General features: G+C 35.4%; 1 long non-coding RNA gene across 1 annotated transcript; it reads left to right on the top strand.

The window, feature by feature from the left end:
* The first annotated feature begins 630 nt into the window (after positions 1–630).
* On the top strand, positions 631–2,026 carry LOC120273037. Its single transcript, XR_005540497.1, has 3 exons — positions 631–706; positions 1,003–1,075; positions 1,778–2,026. It is a non-coding gene; the product is annotated as an uncharacterized LOC120273037 (long non-coding RNA).
* The last annotated feature ends 19,958 nt before the right edge of the window (positions 2,027–21,984 follow it).

Here is a 21,984-nt window from a genome sequence, read left to right as displayed (position 1 = left end):
TTTTGCTGGCAGCTCCTCCCGCCAACTCTCTGATAGCATCTTCGCCCCGATCCTTGCCATTGAAGTTGCTCTCCAGATTGCCTTGGATCTTCATATCCCTGTGAAACACATTCTCTGCGACCACGCTGCGGTCATTCATCTTCTCCAGTGCTTTGATCACGTCTCGTCTTGGAGAATTGAAGCACAAGTTAACAATTTGAAATTCCTTCTTGACATGTGCGGGCATCCTCATATTCATATCATCCCCTCATTTGTCGATTATCCGGCAGCGAATCTTGCTTCGTTTGGCACGCTTCATCAACATCTTAATTTGTTTTTGTTCGGCAAAGACCTTCCTTTTTGGATTATGAAATCGTTTAGAAAGTTTGGTTTTTTCTTTTAAATTGTTTCTAGTTTTTCCTCAATCTGTAGTCTTGTTCTTCTTGAGTTTCTTTCAATAAATTAGCTTCTCCTTTTGGAGAGGTTCTTCCAAAAAAAAAACTGTGGAAAGTTCTGAAGCATGTAAGTATTTTCTGTGGTTTTTTTCCTTGAAAGTTCAGCATCAAATAAGTTTAGGCTGTTTTATTATTAATTAACTAATTAATTTTTATTTTCTAGATTCAACTTCAATGGTTGTATTTGTGTTTAGGATGTGGTTGCTAAGGTGCCTGATATCATATGTCAATGTGTAAGTTGAGATGAAGCTGCTTTAGTTGTGGCTCAGAAGGTATATTTCCTTCTCCCATATTTAACATAGAAAAAATTTATGTTATTCTTTTGTTCATTCTTGTTCATGTAAATTCTCCATTGGAATCTTCAACTAGCAATGAGACTGGAATCCGGGCATAATCCATGCAATACAATATCATCTATTTATTAGAATCTTTAGGATTATATACTGTCAAGTAGTGTGCAGTACTCAAACTATTTTTTATTTGTAGTTCTTCATACTGGAATTTGATACGTTACTTCTACAACATTATGCTTGATATATTTGAATTGGTTAGTTTGTTAATGTTTCAGATGGTTGATGCATTCATGGCTGTGAGACCACTTCTCTTCATGTTCAACTAAATAGAGCATCAAATAGAGCCAGGTTCTCTCCCTTTCTTTGTTCAGGGACTTCAGATCAAAGAAACTTAATTTATTGGGAATGCGATTCATTTTTTCTCAATTTTATGGGAAGTCATTTTGTAGGTGAATAATTTTGTACCACATAGAACTTTAAAATGGATGAAGTAATGGTCATAGAAATTAAGTTACACTTATTTGTCTCACCAGCAATGCTTCTCATTTGGTCAAATGAATTGTGAAATTATTAATCAACCAGTAATAAATAATCACTTGAATTTCTGCAACTTCAGCAGAGATATCTGTGTCTTTTCCGTGAAGGATTTGCAATGCTGTTGAACTTCCAGCACAAATAAATAACTGTAGCACAAGTACAAAAGGTGGGCTTTCAGCTAAATATTTATCTCACTTACTAATCACTCATTTATCTTATTTTAGTGCACATAAACAATAATATTAAACAAAATCACCAAAAAAAAAAGAAAAAAAGAAAAATTGAATTTTGCTTGTTAATAATTTTATAGCTTGATTCAGTATAGGAATTGGAGTTTGGACAAATTCTATGGTCTAACTTTTCAATGGTCTTTGTTAATTTTAATATTGAGATGTTTATTAATGTCTTTGGTTTACACTTGATGTTAGTGGTTATATGTTATTATTGAGTGAGTTATTATTTGATTGTTCTTCCTAACTAATGACATTTTATGGACTTGATTGTTATTTGTAGGGAAATGGGGCGAAAACATGTTGCATCATTTATTCATTCTGATTTTAGGTGAAATGTTGCTTCTACAACTCTATTATCTGTTGGCAGGACTGGAGAGTCTGCTTCTCATGTCCCTCATTTTTCAGAGGATGTTGGACAGCCTCAACCTTCAGCCCAATAGCAAGATAAGGGTTTCGATGAAATTTCAACAAAATGAATGTGATATTTTGCATTATTACATTAGATACTTACACTATGATATTTTTTATAAGAATGTCTTATTAGATGTTTGAACTATTACATTTCGTATTAGTTTGTTGTCTTAGACGTTTGGACTACTATATTTTATATTGGATTGTTGTTCTGGATATTTATATATCAAAATATTTATTTTGCAAAATACTATAAAAGTTATTGTTGAGTATTGTAAATAAGGCTTTAAAACATGTTTGTAAAAAATGTTCCAAAAATTATTGCAAATAATCACAAATTATGTCACAGTTTTGTTTGTTATGAGTAATTAATTTGCAACATAATTTGCTACAATAAAAATGTGTTGTAAAATGCCCGCAAAGTCACAACATAATTTGTGACACAATTTGCGACAATCAAAATGTGTTGTAAAATTTGTTGGAAAAAGTCTCACAAATTTGCAACACAATTTGTGACACAAAAGTTTTGCAACAATCAAAATGTGTCGCAAGATTTATTGCAAAAGTTTTACACATTTGTGACATAATTTGCGATGCACAAAATGTGTGGCAAAAAAGTGTTCACATATCGTTGCAAATTGAATTGCAAATACTGTCTCAGAAAACTAATGAATTGCGACGAAATTCGCAACGTTTTCATTTTGTCGCAAAGTTTGCGACACATTTTTTCAAACGTGTCGCAAAAATTTGCGACATTTGAAGCGCGACATATTTTATTGTGTCAGATTATATTGCAAATTGCGATCTGCAATACATTTTAAATTGTGTCATAAAAATATATCGCAAATAGCAGTTTTTGTTGTAGTGTCCATTTCCTTCTAATAGTAGTTGAAGCACAAGTGGATGCAGCCATCTTTCAAATGATTTTTGTTCACAACTCTATGTATATGAGAAATCAATGCAGATTAAATCAAACCGGAAGGTCTTCACAAATAAATCAAACTATTGAAAGGAAAGCTATTTCTATAGCCTATGTAGACCAAATCCTTGTCAAACCCAAACTAGATAATTCTATTCGAACTCAAACTCAAATAAAAACACTCAAAATTTTTCACATTAAAGCTTTACATAAGTTTAACCCCTAACTTATTTAGACTAAGTGATCAAAAAGCTAATCTCGGGCGGGAAAATTTTTGGGGCACTTTTTTTATAGTACCCCTGAAATATTTTGTATATATTTTGGCAAATTCATCCTCCTAAATCTGTTAAAATTTTGATTTTTTTTTCATTGATGTTCAATCAACTTGATTAAAAACAAAAAGAATTTTACAATTTGGTTCTTTTCAAAATTCAAATTGGGAGCCAAAAAATTTGCCAAAGAACACCCTAACTTATTGAGAAGTAATAAGAAACCATTTGATCTGGAAAGTAGAAGCCCAAAAAACCGAGGTTGTTTTTCATTTTGACCCTTTTTTTTTTAAATATTAAAGCAGCATTTTTAAAAATTGTTATTATTTTTTAATGGTAATAATACTTTTAAAAACCCATTTATTTTTAAAAATATATTATAAAATGGCATTTAAATATTTTTTAAAAGGTCATTTGTGTTTTAATCTTTTTAAAATCTTTTTAAAATTTTTAAACTTATTCGAATATAAAACAAAGAACGAAAACTTAAGAAATTAATAATAATTTTTATTTTATTTACAAATTTGTTTATTTGAATATTTTTTTGCAGTTTTTTAAAAAATACATTCATGTACGAATATAAAATACAACTATCATTTTATTTATATTGCATATTTTTAGATACAGAGTATGTATTACACCAAGAATTATTATATCAATGTAAACCATATAATTGCGTAAGATGTGTATCAACTTGTTATTGATTATTTTCTTTAAATAAAATTTTATACTTTAAAAAATAATTTCATAGACTTTTTTAATTATGCATCAATTACATTATAAATAATTTAACCAAACTTAACCAATATAATACAGTGGTACTGTTTTTATAGGATTTTTCTAATCCTAATTTTAATATAAATATAATTTTATTCAACATAAAGAAGATAATTATAGGAGAGGGAGATAATCTTAAAAAAAATAATTATCTATCAATATCCGTTTTTTTATTTTTAAATTCGGATAAATATAAATAAATGAAACGTTATAGAAGATTAGATTTAAAAAAATAATAAAAAAATAAATCCGAAAGAAAACCGACAGATAAATCCTTAAATAATCTCCCAATATCTTTAAAAAAAAAATATGTAACCATAGAATTTAAAATGATTTGATTTTTAAATTTGAAAAAATAATAATAAATCTTAAAAAAATGAAAAAAAAATAAATCCTTAAAAATCTCTATATAAATCTGAGAATTAAAAGAAAATCGGATTTATTATAAAAATCTAAATAAATAAATCCAAGAAGAAATATTTAGAAATAATAATTAATACGAAAAAAAAGAGATAAATGACTTATTAAAAAAAAAGACAGTTTATAATCAGAAGATACAGCATATGAAAAGCGAAGAAAAAAACGGAGACGAGGATAGACTAAAGGTCAAAATGAGGAAGAGGACAAATTTGATAGAGTGATATGTTAGATGTATATTTTTATGTATGTACATTGTGTATGTATATGTGTACATACATACATATAGTTATATTTGTATATTTATTTGTTCTATAAATATGACCCAAAGGGGTCATGGTGTGCTGGCTAAATACATATCCTCTTCCTCTATCATGGTATCAGATGCTGGTGGCCGGCGGATCTGGCGGACAGTTGATCCGTTTGTTTTCTGTTGCTCTCCAACGAAGCATTTTGTTTTGTTTCTTCTTGATTACTTAGTTCATTCTGATATTCTTGCCTTTCTGCTGACGAATCTTACACACGTTACCACAGTCAGTCACCTGAGCTGACCTGACCACAGGCACCCATCCGCGCCGGACATGTCTCAGTTGCTCTCCTCCCGCCTCCGTACTCATCATCATCACAGCTTCTAATTATCTCCATCGCTGCTTCCTCACTATCTTTGCTTCTTTGCTCCGAGGTTGCCGCCGGATCATCACTGCCTCATTCGCTTCTTTGTCCAGAGATCATCACTGCTTCCTCGCCGCGCTCATTCCCTGTATCTTTGTCTTCTCCACCGACGAGCAGACGACCAGACCAGACAACCAATGCGAAGTCCAGAGATTTTAATTTTTGTGTTTGTTTTGATTCTCCGTACGAATCTCTATATAATATATAATATTGAAAAAAGAAAACAAAAAAACAAAAAAAAATCAAAAAAACCTTAGTTTTTTTTATTCTCTTGTTATCTTTGACATATATATATATATATATATTATATTTTAAAAAAAAACAACCCTATTATGTTTCATACTTTACTAGCATCTAATATTATTTAATATTCCTACATTTCCAAAAAAATAAGAAAATTGGCATCAACTTCCGCTGCTCCACATTTCTTAGCTCAAGTCGATATCAAACTAAGCGACTCTAATTACCGAGAATGGTTTACCACTGTTCGCATCCTTTTATTTGGTATGGATCTACCTGACCATGTCGACGGTACTTCTCCCCAACCCTCCACTCCTGATATATCATGGACTCTTGTTGATCATCGTACCATGACCATTATCATGTGAGATTGATGTCCGTATGGAAATTGGACACCTTCCCACTGCTCATGCAATGTGGAAACACTTAGCTCATATGTTTGAGCATTCCAGCTCTGCTCGTCAGTATGCTATTTTACAGGACCTTACTCACATTCAGCAGCGTGAGTGTTCCGTCAGAGAATATGTCACTGACCTACGGTCTTTATGGCGTTAGATTGATTCATTGGAGACGTCTACGTGCCTCACATGCAAAGAATTTCTAATGCAGAGAACACTTAGTCTCGCCAAATACAGCGCACCTTCGAATTTCTAATGCTATTCGAATTTCTGCAATAACAATATGAATTTCTAATCCAGATTTTGAGGCTGTTCGCAACCAACTGCTCAATCGAGACCCTCTTCCATCATTTGACGATGTTATTCATAGTGTTATTACAGACCCTGTTCTTGCTGTGACCTCTCCACGTGCCATTAAAGTACCTTCTGCGCAACCAGCTCCTGTTTCATCGATCTCCATTCAGTCTTCTGTTATTTGTCATTACTGCAAGCGTCCTAGTCATATGAAGAATCAGTGTCTGAAGCTTCAGCAAAGACAACAGCAACAGTCCTCACAGTCTCGTCCTCCGCCTCAATCTCCTGCGTCCTCCCCTCATGCTGCTTCTGTCTCTGCTTCCAATTCTCCTTCCTCTATTGATCTTCTTTCTCAGGTTGCTTAGCTTACTGAGCAGATTCATGCTATGCAGCGCACTCTGCCCCCCAACATTTCCTCTGCTATGTCTGTTGCCTCTAGTATGTCTTCCTCCTCCTGGATTTTAGATTCTAGTGCCACTCATCATATGACTGTCGATACTTCTAGCCTAGTCTCCATTACTATGCTCATACTTTTTGTTCTTCTGCTCATTGTCGAGAGAAACAAACTTACTCCCCATTCTACCATGTGTATTTTTCTTGGATATAGCTCTGAACATAAGGGCTAGCTATCGCTGTTATGATCCCCATTCTCACCGTATTCGTATTTCCCATCATGTCACTTTTCTTGAAGATACCCCTTACTTTTCTTCATCCTTCCCAAATCTTTCATTTCTTCAATCTTCCACTACCACTGCATCCTCTTCTCTCTCCTCCATGGTTCTTCCGAGTTCTACCACAACTGCCAATTAGTGCCCTTTTCCAAACGTCTCCATAGACACTGCCTCTGTTCCTTCTTCCCCTTCCTCTGGGTGCATTAATAATTCTGGTGATTCTGGCGATTCGACTTCTCTCTCCGCCGACCCATCCTCTCCTGAAGATGTTCCTATTATTCCTCGTCGTTACCCAGACCATCCTCGTCGGCCTCCTGCTCGGTACACCCTTTCTCTCTCATCTTCTTATTCTCCCGATTTCCAAGCCTTTCTTGCCACTATGTGTATATACATACATATAGTTATTTTTGTATATTTATTTGTTCTATAAATATGACCCAAATGGGTCATCTATGGTGTGCTGGCAAAATACATATCCTCTTCTTCTATCAAAATCGATCGGCAACAAAACAAAGTAAGCTCTTCTTCCTCATTAGAACGCATAATATGTTGGAATAATTAATGCATGTGTTCTTTTGGCTTCGCTAGTATATATTATACACGATGCCTATATCCCATGCATGCATATGTGTAACCCATATGCTACATGACTTTCTTATTTCCTTGAGTCTATTAAAAAAAAACCTTATGGGCCCACCATTTACTACTTTGGGTAAATTTTTTAGTAGGACACTAAACTTTGGCTCATTTTCACTTTGATCACCGAACTTCAATTTGTATCAATTTAGTCACTCAACTGTAATTTTATTTCAACCGGTAATAAATCAAGGATTTCAACCCCCAATTGATTGCATGGATGTTTAAAAATCTAAGTTAGTCCTCCCATTGACACATTATTAAGTCTATTAGAGGTGTCCACATCATCGAAAAAGAGTCATATTATTCATTTGGAGGTTAAAATCTCTTGATTTACTACCAAGTGAAATGAAATTAAAATTGAGTGATCAAATTGATACAAATTGAAGTTCAATGATCAAAGTGAAAATGAGTCAAAGTTTAGTGATTTACTTTGGAATTAATCATGAAATGCAAATGTGAGACCCCTCATCACAGATGCATCTTAATCCTCTCCACTTGCACACACGTTTCTCTTCCCTTTTTCTTGTCTCTCTATCCCTTCGTTATATGTTGTCTTTTCTCTCAATTAGTGGCGGAACCAAGTGGGGTGAGTGGGGGCTTCAACCCCCCATTGGCGCCGAGAAGGCCGCTGTGAAGTTGTCTTTTGTTAGACTGTGCCTAAGAGGGAAGCCCCCTCCCAACCTCAAGGAAGAAAATTTCATATAGTTCAGCCCTTTGCCTTGGGCCTTGGAATGGGCAGTTGGGTTGTGATGTGCTCCGTAGCTCCTGAGTCCCGAGTCTGAACATCCTCATTCCTCACCATGATCAAGTCACCGGTGGGAGACTGCAGTCGGCAGGAGATGGTTTGAAAGTGTGAAGTCTGGAGTTCTGAATTCTAAATTGAAGAAGAGGCAGGCTGTAGGAATGAAGCAAGGATGAAGATGTTGAAGAGTCAAAGACTCAAAAACTCATAGTCAAAGTCACACAAGACTTTAAGTTTGGATCCAAAATCCAGATCCGATAAGGTGATTGTTATCGGGTCGTCACTTATCAGACTTAAACTAAAGTTCGATCCGAATCTAATACCCAAATTGGCATACCCTCAACAGTTCAAAATCAGGTCTTTGCTTAAAATCTCTCTTTTCTTGATGATCATTTGATTGTGAATTTGTGAGGCTGAGCAACTGAAGTTTGAGCAAGTGACTAGTTAGCATGAATTTAGAAATACAAAATCTTGTAATTTGTCTTCAATCTTGATTATTGAGATCGGTCTCCACTCACTAAGTGTAGGTTTGTTTTTTATTTCCTTTTTTTAAGTTTTTGTTTGAATTGGTTTTTTTAGTTCTGATCATTACATTGATCACTTTTTTTTATAGAAATTCTTATATTCAATCCAAAATCCAGATTTGGCTTTTTTGAGAAGAAAGACTATTTGCAATTATTTGTAAGTTGGATTCATTAGAATCATTATATACATCACCTGTTTTTCTTTTGCAAGCAATTATTCATTTATTTGTGAGTTGGATTCCATATTGTAATTATTTATTTCTTGCAATGAAACTTATGTTAATGATTGTGAAATGTGAATATGTAGTGGCATCAGTGCATGAGTTTGAAGATTTAAGCTCATTTGAGTTTCTTGTGGTTTATGTTGACAATGTATGCATTAATATGTTCTTTTGTTGTTATACTTTGTTTTCACAAGCCACAACAGTCAACAGTCATGAGTATTCAAGAATAATTTGTTGTTATACTTTGTTTTCTACCAATTGAATGTTCAGAAAAAAAAGGAAATTGGGAAGTTGGAATTGTATAAGATTTTTAAGGTTAGTGATGGCATCTTTTTTATGGTATTTTGGGATGGATTAAAATTTGTTTTTCTATTTCAAGTGAAGACTATGAAGTCATCTTTATTCATTTTAGATGAGCATTGAGCAGTCACCCCATCCTATTTTAATCCCAACAAATTAAACCATCAGATATTTGATTATTAGTGCATCAGCAAATTTTAGATAGCATGTATTGGTGATGACACATTCATGGCATGTTAATGGATTCTTACTTTGATTAGAAATACAACTTAATTTTAGTCAAAAGGTGAATGCAACTATGCAAGTGTCTATATATGTGAATGTGATAGCATAAATATTGATTTCTAGAAAGGCATCTAGTTTCCATTGTCTCACAAATTTTCTTTATGTCTTCAAACAACCAATGAATAAAATGACTTTTATACAATACCTTATCGGGATTTATGCTGATGATTGTGAAAACTTCAAACCTCAAAGTTGACTAAGTCTATGATGTTGTTGATTGGCATGGCTATGTTATATCATTATTATTATTTAGATGTGTTGTTTGAAGTAGGTTATCATTATTATTATCATTTTTTTATACATGTTTATTTTGTCTTTGGATAGTATTATATACTTTCAAAGCCAATTGGACATGGATAAAATTTTAATTAAACAACCGCGAAGTGAAGGGTCCTCTAGTTCTCCAAAAGCACCACTAGCCTCCGAATCAAGCAAGAAAAACACCAATGTGAATTTCAATTCAAATGGCATTGTTAGTGACCTGGGACTATGAAAACTGATTGAAGACTTTGATGTTGGGGTTAGAGATCAAGTTAGAAGGGAATATTTAACTAGAGGTCCTTGTCAACCAATTGGCCATAATTTCCCACAAAAAGAGTATGGTAAACAAAGGAGGAGTTTTCAAGATGCATGGTTTAAACAACATCCATGGTTAGAATATAGTGTGACCAAAGATGCAGCATTTTGTTTTTGGTGTTATCTTTTCACACCAAGTAGAGGAAACTGAATATGAGAAGATGCATTCACTAAAATAGGGTTCTATAATTGGAAAAAAGCTTTAGAGAAATTCATTGAGCATGTTGGTGCTATGAATAGTGTGCATAATGATGCAAGAGTATAGTTTCAGAGTTTCCAAAATCAAAGGCAGAGTGTGTCACACCAATTGGCTACACATTCACATGAGATGAAGGTTGAATACCACACTCGTTTAACTGTTGTTTTAGATGTGACACGTTTTCTCTTGAAGCAAGGATTGGCTTTTCGTGGACATGATGAATCCTCAAGCTCATTAAACAAAGGCAATTTCCTTGAGCTACTAGAGTGGTATAGTCTACGGAATGATAAGGTTTTTAGAAAAGTTAATCAAAATTCCCCTGGAAACAATCAAATGACTTCTCCAAAGGTTCAGAAGGAGTTAGCAAATGCTTGTGCAATGGAGATTGCATGTGCTACCATTGATGACATTGGAGATAACTATTTCTTCCTTATGATTAATGAAAGCTGGGATGTGTCAGTGAAGGAGAAAATGGGAGTTGTTTTGAGATATGTAAATAAGAATAGATGTGTGATAGAGCGGTTCCTCACTGTGGTTCACTTGTCAGATATCTCATCCATATCATTGAAGAATGCCATTGACAATCTATTTGCCAAACATGGATTATCTCTTTCAAGACTGAGGGGATAAGAATATGATGGGCTTCAAATATGCGAGGTGAATTCAATGGGTTGAAAGCACTTATCCTTAGAGAAAATCCATATGCAAGATTTATCCATTGGTTTGCTCATCAGCTCCAATTAGTGATTGTTGTTGTTGCAAAAGACAATCTAATTGTGATTGATTTTTTTCAATATGTTACAATGATCATTAATGCGGTTGGAGCATTGTGCAAAAGAAGAGACCAACTTCGGCAACATCACCATGATAGATTGGTTGAGCAATTAGAAATGATGGAAAATAGTAAGTGGTAGAGGAAAAAATCAAGAATCCAGTTTAGCAAGACTGGGGGATACTCGTTGGGATCACATTACACTACTATTCTCCATCTAATCTCAATATGGACTTCAATGTTAGAGGTACTACAAAACATACATGATGATGGTGTTGCTAATGATAATAGAGGTATAATGGCAAGCTTAATTGAAAAAATGAAAAATTATCAATTTGTGTTTGTGATGTATTTGATGAGGCGTTTATTGGGGATCGCAAATGAGTTATCTCTTGCCTTACAACAAAAAGATCAAAATATTGTTTAAACTATACGTTTGATTGAAGTTGTAAAGACTCGACTTCAAGACTTTAGGGAGACAGGATGGGAGACATTTTTGGAGGAAGTTAGATATTTTTGTGAAGGAAACTCAATTCTGATGCCTAATATGGAGGATAATATGCGAATCCATGGTCCTTCAAAAAGGGAAGGGCAAGTCATTACTCATTTTCACTATTATCGTATTGAAATTTTTTGTGAGGTCAGTATTTTTAATATTTATTATGCTTTTGTAAATATCATTAATGTATTATTTTAGTAATTTTTGTGATTTTATTATTGTTATGATGTTAGGTTATTGATTTAATTGCTCAAGAAATGCAAAAATGTTTCCCAGAAGCTAGCACAGAGTAACTTCTTCTCATGTCCTGTCTTGATCCAAGGGATTCAACATCCACAAGTTACTTCATATTGCAGAACTTTATCCTGAAGATTTCACAATAACTGAGCGCATGATGCTTGAGGATCAACTTACTACTTTCATTTACAATGTGCGGAATGATGATGATTTTATAGATATAGGGGACTTGGGAGGCTTTGCTAGAAAGATGGTTGAGACAGGTAAACATGCTATTTATCCACTCATTGATCACCTAATCAAATTACCGTTAGTTTTACTTGTTACGACAGCTAGTGTTGAGAGGGTGTTTTCAGCTATGAATGTTGTGAAAATTGACCTGCGCAACGAAATGGGGGATAAGTGGATGAATGATATCCTTGTTGTCTATATCGAGCGGGAGATTTTTCAACTATTGATAATGAAGTGATTCTACAACATTTTCAGAAAATGCAAACTCGACGAATGCAACTACTTCCTCTTAATCGCATACCTCGCATTTCTAGCAATAACACTGGGGTTGGTTATAGTTCAAGCGTCTATCAATAGCTATTTTATGCTTTCCTGTCCAACTTATGTATTCAAAGTATGGTTGTTTTAATTAAAACTTAAATTATCTCATTATCTTATATTTTAGACAAATGTTTTTGTAGATGTAATTTCTATTTTACATTTTGAATTAGCCCCCCTTCTAGTAAATCCTGGTTCCGCCATAATGATGGTGCTATTAAGGCTTTCCGGTGTGAATTTTTTTTAGCACTAACCTTTTTTGATAATTCCTCTGGCTAGTAAATAGTGTACAAGCTTGCACTAACACCTATAAAACATGTGAGAACCTCCCCCTAGCTACTTTCATCATCTCTTCAATAAAATATTCCACCCTTTCATAGCACAAGAACCACATTCACCTACCTTCTGGTTACCAGTCTAACTATTTGATGCACTAATGCATGTTTCTCTCAGCCCCTTTTTCTAGAATCTCCAACTGTTTCACCTACAATCATACGGGCATGCTCTAAGTATGCACCTTGTGGTTTTACTTATCTTGGAGCCATGATTAATAGAATAATGTGGTTCTTATATTGATTGTAAAAAAAAAGGAAGTTGGATATGACAATACTAGGTTACCTAGTTCGGATCATTTGTTAATCTTTAGTTAGGCTTGCATGCTACTCCTTATTTCATGAATGGTTAGGCAAATATGTTTTGATTGCTTAATTGAAATGTTGTAGTGTGTGGATTCTTAGAGGTGTTTAAGTGGATGTACACCATTATCCAAATATGAATTAAAAAAAAAAAGAGTTTAGATTTTGCTTGTGAGGACATAATTGTATAACGCATGGCAGGGAAGGATATAGAAATATGAACATAGGAGGGTTTATTACCAGATTTACAAAACATGGTAGAAAAATAAATAAATAAATAAATAAAAGGGGCCACATGAAAAGTTCCAACAAAATAACAAAGAAAAGTTATTATAAAAAAACTACAAAATATGGGCTCCATGTGCAAAATCATCAAGAAAATGTGAAAAATAAAAATTCAAGGTGTATTTGCAAAATTTTTAGGGCCTAATTACATAAATCCTTAAATTTGTGAAAAGAAAGGAATTTGAGGGCTAATGTGCAAAATTATCATGAGAGGGGTTAAAATGAAAAAAAATGAGAAGAATGGGATTCTAGTGAAAGTCAAGGGTATCAATGTAAATTTGCATGCCCATTTCCACAAACTTATGCCGAGTCGAGTGTAGTGATAGAGAGCTCTCCTTGAGAGTTTTCTCATTATCTCTTGAGACTCTCTTGAGTTAAGTGGAATATTTTGAAGACCACAAACTCATGCTGAATCCAATGTAGTGGTAAAGAGCCCTCCTTGAGAGATTGCTTGGTTGGGGGCTTTTGGAGCGATGAAGTGTGTTTGGTTGTGGAGTAAGGAAGAGGAGCAGTATGGAGAGGTGCTTCACCCCTCCAAACCCCTCTTATCCCATCCCTCCAAATTGGAGTCTTTTGGAGGGGTGGAGCTATTTAACAAAAATTTAAAACTTAAATATCTATGAAAAGGCCAAATTGCCCCTTACCAATTTAAGAAATTACCATAATATCTTTTTAAAACCAAATTTTCTCTCATATTATTTTTATTTTCTCTTTTTTTTAATGTGTCAATTTAAAATTAATAATATATTTTTTTAGATAATAATAATAATAATATAAAATTATAAAAAATTAGTGATTATAGTATTAATTTAGTAATATTATTATACAAATAATATTATTACTAATATTAATATTAATATTAACAAAGTTTGTACAAAATAATCCTAGAAGTATAAAAAAAAATTAATATGATCAATTTTATATAAAAAGGTAAATTGGTAAAATGCGCATCTCACCCTTCCTCACTCCTCTTCAATCCTCTTTCTAACCAATAAAAAAAATAGATTACCCCTCCACACACCTCTATTTAACCAATCATAAAATATTTCAAACCCTCCATTCTCCTCCCCTCCTTACTCCCCTTCACCCCCCTCCTTCCTCTTCCTCCTTTGAACCAAACAAGGGGTGAGAGTTTCCTCATTACCTCTTAAGACTCTCTTGAGTGACCAGAATATTTTGAAGACCACAAAACTCTTACTGAGTCCAATGTAGTGGTAGAGAGCTTTTCTTGTGAGAGTTTCCTCATTACCTCTTGAGACTCTCTTGAGTGAGTGGAAAATGCTATGAAGGCCACGAGTCTCATACTGAGTCCAATATAATGGTAGAGAGCTCTATTTGTGAGTTTCCTTATTAGCTCTTGAGACTCTCTTGAATGGTTGGAAAATGATATGAAAACCACGAGTGTCATGCTAAGTCCAATGTAGTGGTAGAGAGCTCTCCTTGAGAGTTTCCTCATTACCTCTTGAGACTCTCTTAAGTGAGTGGAGTATTTTGAAAACCACAAAACTCTTGCTGAGTCCAATGTAGTGGTAGGGAGCTTTCCTTGTGAGAGATTCCTCATTGTCTCTTTAGACTCTCTTGAGTGAGTGAAAAATGCTATGAAGACCACAAGTCTCATGCTGAGTCCAATGTAGTGGTAGAGAGCTTTCCTTGTGAGAATTTTCTCATTACCTCTTGAGACTCTCTTGAGTGAGTGGAAAATGTTTTGAAGACCATAAACTTTTTCTGAGTCCAATGTAATAGTAGAGAGCTCTCCTTGGAGTGTTTTCTCATTACCTCTTGAGACTCTCTTGAGTGAGTGGAAAATCCTATGAAGACCACAAGTCTCACGCTGAGTCCAATGTAATGGAGGCTCTTCGTGTGAGAGTTTCCTCATTACCTCTTAAAACTCTCTTGAGTGAGTGAAAAATGCTACGAAGACCACAAGTCTCATGTTGAGTCTAATGTAGTAGTAGAGAGCTATCCTTGTGAGAGTTTCCTCATTACCTCTTAAGACTCTCTTAAGTGAGTGAAAAATCCTATGAAGACCACAAGTCTCATGTTGAGTCCAATGTAGTGGTAGATAGCTCTCCTTGTGAGTTTCCTCATTACCTCTTGAAACTCTCTTAAGTGAATGAAAAATGCTACGAATACCACAAGTCTCATGCTGAGTCCAATGTAGTAGTAGAGAGCTTTCCTTGTGAGAGTTTCCTCATTACCTCTTCAGACTCTCTTGAGTGAGTGGAAAATGCTATGAAGACCACAAATCTCATGCTGAGTCTAATGCAGTGGTAGAAAGCTCCCCTTGTAGAGTTTTCTCCTTACCTCTTGAGACTCTCTTGAGTGAGTGGAAAATATTTTGAATACCACAAACTTTTGTTGAGTCCAATGTAGTGGCCAATGTAGTTGTAGAGAACCCTCCTAGTGAGAGTCTCCTCATTACTTCTTGAGACCTTCTTGATGAAGTGGAAAATATTTGAGTGAGGAAAAAAAACTTCTTAAGTAAAATTATCTTAAAGATCTATATTCGAAAATAGTGGTCTTTTCCAAGCAACAAAAAAATTATTGAATGATGCTCACACCTCACATGTCAAACAAAAAAAAAGGGAAAAAAAAAGGGCACTCTCAAATTGGCTAAAAAAAAAGATTCACAGAGTAAAAAAAAAGAAAGATATTTAAGAAGCAGAAAAAAAAATGTTTCGAGTGAATTTACAAAAAATGTTTCCTTGATAATGATAAAGAAAGAGGTTTCACAAGTGTGAGACACCGAGCCTTCAAACTCCAAAACTAAAAAAAAAAATCAAGTTTATGATTCACAAACAAATGGGGATCATCATTCAAAATCCATAAAATATTCTTAAAAAAAAAGGCAAAGCAATCAAGTTAGTGAGCGAATCATATGAATGGTCATGACTCAGAGATGCACAAGCTAATGCTCAAAAGCATAGAGAATCGAGGCTTGAAAAGTTCAAATGATTGGACAAGTGAGTTCAGGAATCTCGAGACATCAAAAGTCAAAGAGTCAAAGAGCTTCATGAGTCCAAGACTGAAAGCTTCACAAGCATGAAATGCCAAGGTTTTCAAAAGTCTAAATCAAATGAAATTAAGTTTGTGATTCACAAACATAGAGAAGTCACAACTTGAAAAACAGTTGATATTCAAGAAACAAGCAAGAAAATAAGACTAAAGTCAACAAAGTCAAAGGAGACATCTTCAGCGCAATCCCCGGCAGAAAGTTAGGATAAAACAAAGTCAATCTAGATTCAAATTATGTAAAGCTAGAGAAAGATTAGGAAAGTAGAATTATGAGAGTTAGAGTCTTCTAATTCTAATTCTTGTATTTTTGATCAAATTTATGTAATTCTTTCTTTCCTTTTGAAATTAATAAAATTAATTTCTCGCATATTTGTTGCTTCTCATTCACACTTGTTCTTAATCTGAGGTTCTCATGACTTAGTCTGGGTTAATTAACATTAGAGGCTTTCCCCCTAATGGAAGTCATGAACCAACACTCCCTTGAAGTCATAAAAAAAATTAAAATTTGATTTATGATCCATGATTTTTAAACGGTTAATCCTAATTAAAGTCCTGGTAAAAAATAAGAACCCACTGGTACCTATTTCTATGTAGTAAGAATCGACCCAGATTTTATAAATAAAAAATATATAATGTAGTATATTAATTAATAAATTAAGTTTTAAACCAAATATACACAATAAATAAATAAATAAATAAATAAGTCTCACCTCATTTTAAAAAAAAAGTTTTATAATATCTAAACTAAATCCATATCTGTAACCCTAAGAAAAATTTATATTAAATCCACAAATATTGGTTAATGTTGTGGTCAATATATTTCATATCATCTCCTTCTTCCAAGTCTTCCTGTTGATAAGTTAATAATAATAATAATAATAATAATAATAATAATAATAATAATAATGGAAAATTACTTTTTAGTCCCTTGGAAGTTTCATTCTTCATGTTTAGTCCCTCTGACTTTTCTATTTTCACAAAAGTCCCTCCTTTAATGTTTGCATTCCACTTCAGTCCTTGCCGTCAAAGCCGTCAGTTATTTGGTTGTGAAATGGCAAGCTTACCCTTGTCTCAAAAACAAACATTGGAGGGCTTTTTCCCTCCATGTCAATTCACCTTTTGGAGAAAAGGAAGAAGGTAATCCCAAAGAAGCTACCAATGTCAGACCCTTTTCATTTTTCTTTATGTAAGTCTTCTTCTTCTTCTTCTTCTTCTTCTTCTTCTTCTTCTTGGTGCTGAAACCGCCCATTTTTTTGTCCTCCTTCAATTCGTTTTTGTCCTCTTTGTATTTGTGCACCTTCTTGAGGCCCGAAAAAGAACTTTGTTAAGTTCGTCATTGTCTCATTTTTTATTCTCCATCCTGTGGAGGCCGTGGGGAATACTTTTTGAGGTTCTTCATCTTTTCATCTTTTATGCTAACTAACAGCCGATAACCTTTGTAACTTTTTCAAATTCCATGTAGGTGTTCATAATCAATGGAAAGCTTTTGTGAAGTGGCACGATACAAAAGAGAAGGGTGTATGCTTCAATTCACCATATTGAGTTCATGGGAAACAGTAATGGATGACATAAGTTAGCGGTGGACACTGGACGGTTCTAGGGTCAGGGTGAAGTTCATGACACCTGACTCGTGCAATATATTTTTCCCAATTGAGTCGGATGCTGACTTTCAACGTATGTGCCATATACATCATAATTTCAATAAGACTGTCATCAACATCACCATCGAGAAAGCAAGTGGGTCAACATATGGCAACTCGGGCTCATTGATTCCATCGTAATAACAATGATAATTATTGCATACATGTTTATTAAATTGTCCTCATGTGTATTATAATAGTTCTCTATGTAGTAAACCTTCACTCTGTGTAATATTATGTTTTACTGTATAACATTGCCAGTTCTAGTGTAGGTTTGAAGTTTTTTGTGTAATAAACCATGGTATTGATATTGTCCGTGTTATGCATTGTTATGCAAAGACACCTGCTCAGCAAGTATGAACGCAGATGTTGAGACATATCTGTCCCAATATCCTCTGGTAGGGGCACTCAATATTGTTCAGTCTTCACAAACACTTGATGGGTTGACCTTAAAAGTGAGCCAACACTTTAACAATGCAGAATAGTTCAAAGATTGTCTACGCAGCAATGCCATAAGACAAAATTTTGATTTTACATTTATAAAAAATGATAAACTTTGGATGACCGTCAAGTGCGCTGCTCCAGATTGCCAGTGGCGTGTGCATGCATCAAAAGAGGGAAATGTTGACATCTTCCGGGTGAAGACAATGCAAGCAACAACGCACAGTTGCGATGGAGGCATTGGTACAATAGCACACCCTAAAGTAAGCAAAAAATGGGTATCTGAACATGTAATGCAGAAACTCAAGGAACAACCATTATGTAAAGCTGTCAACATTCAGAAAGATATATTACAAGACCATGGTGTTTACCTACCATATAAGCGTGCTTGGATGGGGAAGGAGATTACACGGGCCTCCATTTATGGTAAGGAGGTTAGTAGCTATGATCTGCTTCTATGGTATGCGGACAAAGTAGCTGAGATGAATCCCGGCAATTTTGTAATCGTTGAGAATGACGGTGAACGATTTAAACACGCTTTCTTCTCTTTTTGGGCATGTTTGTTCTGGTTGAAGCTGGGGTACAAGCTATTACTTTTTATTGATGAAATTCATTTTCTTGACAAGTACGCCGCATGGTTACTGTCTGGGCCATTTGAAAGCCAACTTCATGAAGGCTAATGGAAGCCTTGGGAAATCATTGAAAGAATAATAGTGGGCAGTAATCGTAAAAATTGCATATATGTACACGTCCAAAGAGTTCGATGATGCAGTTAGTGAACTTGTAGCTATATCGACCGATGCACATGATTGGTTGTTACACATGTCCGACATTGATCATTGGTGTAACTATTTGTTCAAGTGTTTGTGGTGGTGCGAGATGTACTCGAATGTAGCGGAGTCTTTCAATACTTGGATCAAAAAGGCAAGGCATCTATCGGTAATGAGCATGATTGATACTATGGTAAGATTAATCTACAGTTCAGTGTTTAATGTGTACTAATCAACAATACTGCGTAACAATTGTCGTTATTCTGTAAAACCCTCTTTTCCCTTGTAGTTGACAATGGTCATGTGTAGAAATACTAGTGGATGCCCAATAGTTTTAATACATGTTTAATATCTGACGTTATTATGTAAAATAATAGTTTCCTATGTATAATTTAAAGTACATATGTAATAGTTAAAAATACTATGTAGTATTTAACGTTAATGGGTAAAATTGTGAAATGCTATGTATGATTACAAACTCATGTGTAGCAAATTATGTTTATGTTAATTACTAACTCTTAACTGGCTTCGCACATGTTAACACGCAAGTTTAAACTTATGAACATGCTGAGTGAGCGGCGCGAAGTGTCCGCCATGTGGGACACATACCTTTCCCCTAAGATACACAAGAAAGTTGAATAAATCATCGAAAGCAGTCGGTATTTGCGGTTACGCGCCTTTGCGGTGTATCAGCTTTACCACCTTTGGGGTGGAAGTCGCTATAATAGGTGCAGGCTCTGTAACAAGCTCAAGTTTGAAAACATGTGCAAGATCTGCAACGGGGAAGGCGCTGGGGCCTCAAGATTGGTATTCTTATTTGTAAGTGAATGCTCTGCAACAAGGGAAGATGCTAGGGCCTCTCAGGTGTCATCAGCATCAGGAACCTTAGGGATCGTTTCTGAAGTGTCCCTTTCCCGAGTCAGGCTAGACCGGCCCCTAAAAGAATGCACAACCCGCTTGAATATCCTACCTGAAGAAAAAGAAGGAAAAGGATCCGTTGATTCCCGCTATATGTTACTATCAGGTGGCAGTGACCTTAATACGGCCCTCCGTCGCCTTTTATCGTTCACGTCGCGCTCGTCCAAACACGCACGCATCTTGCGAAGTTCCTCTAATACCCCCTGCAAGAGGCTGTGCACATCATCGTCGTCTCCCTGTGATTGACGTCGAGAAAATTTTGATGAGTTATCAGGGGGAGAATCCTCCCGGGATCACTTCCTTGTCAGCTGTCTGCTTGGTTTTGCAGAGGATTCCTTGGGGACCTGTTTTCTTTCCACATACCTCATTGGCGGGGAGCGTCATTCGGCCCTTTTCTTTCTCTCGGCCACTTCAGATGACCTCTCATATCCTTGCTTTCTGCTTTCCCGCCTTGCAACACCAATCAATTCAATCTCCTCATCATTGGCTAGAACAAGTTCGTAGAACTACAAAATTGGTCATATATTACACAAGTAAGACTTATTATACACATGAAAAACTAAATATACACACAAACTATTTAATTTACACATGAATACATTTTGTCACACAGGTAATCTTTATTATGCACATAAAAATATATTTCTACACATATAGAAATTATCATACATATGAAAATATTTTTATACACAGATAAATTATATTATACACGGGTAATAACGCAAGTCGGATGTTTTGCAAAAATTTCACACAGGTAGATCACAAACTTACTTCTATCCCTTTAAGTGACTTCAACAGAGGACCAATTGAAGTCACATTGATGTAACTGGCTTTCCCATAACAAATTATACGAGGTGTCCTTCCTAGCCGCGGTTTCTTCACACTACCAGTTACCTCATAGAACCAAATGATGAGGGTGAAGATGCACCCTTTCAAATAACCTGCAGTGGTGTAGTTTCCTTTGCACCGCATCTGTACACGTCCCACTGTTGTTGGGAGATCGACCATCAGCCACCTGGGAATGGCATGGGCCCAAGCATAACAGCCAAGTGAGGGAAGATCATTAGTGTACCTGGCCGCAAATATTAGCGTGTTAAGAGAAGTGCTGGGGAAGAAGATGCTAGCCATGAAGTAGACCACCAGAAGCTTCACAAATGTCTCCTTGTCACTGTCTTTCCTTCGTACGAGCCTGCATAGGTTGTCTTTAATTACGTCACGGTAACGATGATGCATTTTACTGAGGAATGTCTCCTCAAACTCACATTGGACACTCTCGTGCCTGAATGATACGATATCCCCTTCACAGCGTGGACCAAGAATGAGTCCCACGTCTTCTGGACTGAATGCCAGCATGCTCTCTCCTATCTCGAAGAGCTGGGTGCGATCATCATACACCTGCGACAGCATGTTAAGCACCCCTCTCTCCTACATGATGGGTGCGACATCCATGAAATGGGCAAAAGGAGTGCCTTGGAGTATCTCCCAATGCCACTTGTTCATCTCTTTCCTCAATGCGAAAATCAGTTCCACAACAGGAGCTAGCTAACACCGTGCATTTATAGACGTTGTCGCCATTGTCTGTTGTGGAAATAAAAGCAAAAAAGAACATCAATATCTTAAACACGAGCGTACTTATTTTACACACGAACATGATATTGTACACAGGAACACCTTATGTTACACAGGAACTCAAATATTACACAATATGATGCACAAATTAAATGACAATCTGAAGTAAATACGCATCATGATAATGTTGTATTTCACACACAAAGAAGCAATGCTACAACATCTAGACACCACATATAGCACTATCGTCCTCCTGCTTGAAGGCCCATTTTCTCACCTCTCGGTTGCAATTTCCTTTGAGAAACTTCTTCAATGGCCGGTCTTCAACGGAAGAACAATAGATTCGGAGAAGATGAAAGCCAATGCTCGCGAGGAAGACGACTGCTGGAAAAGGGTTCTCCACCGGCTTCACCACAATGTATAGAAGACGAATAGTTGCGCCACCATTGGAGAAAAGCGGTGCGGATCCCAACACTTCGCAAATGCAACCGTCCAACAGTGCGCGATTACCAAGATATTCAAGGGCATACTCATCATTTCGCGTGCCTGGGAACTTTCTCCACACATGAAGGGCAGTCTGGTAACTTCCATAGCCATTTA

This window comes from Dioscorea cayenensis, chromosome 12 (genome assembly GCF_009730915.1).
Source record: "Dioscorea cayenensis subsp. rotundata cultivar TDr96_F1 chromosome 12, TDr96_F1_v2_PseudoChromosome.rev07_lg8_w22 25.fasta, whole genome shotgun sequence".
Taxonomy (NCBI): Eukaryota; Viridiplantae; Streptophyta; class Magnoliopsida; order Dioscoreales; family Dioscoreaceae; genus Dioscorea; species Dioscorea cayenensis.
The sequence above is the reverse complement of the archived record's forward strand: the minus strand, read 5'-3'. Positions and strand labels throughout refer to the sequence as shown.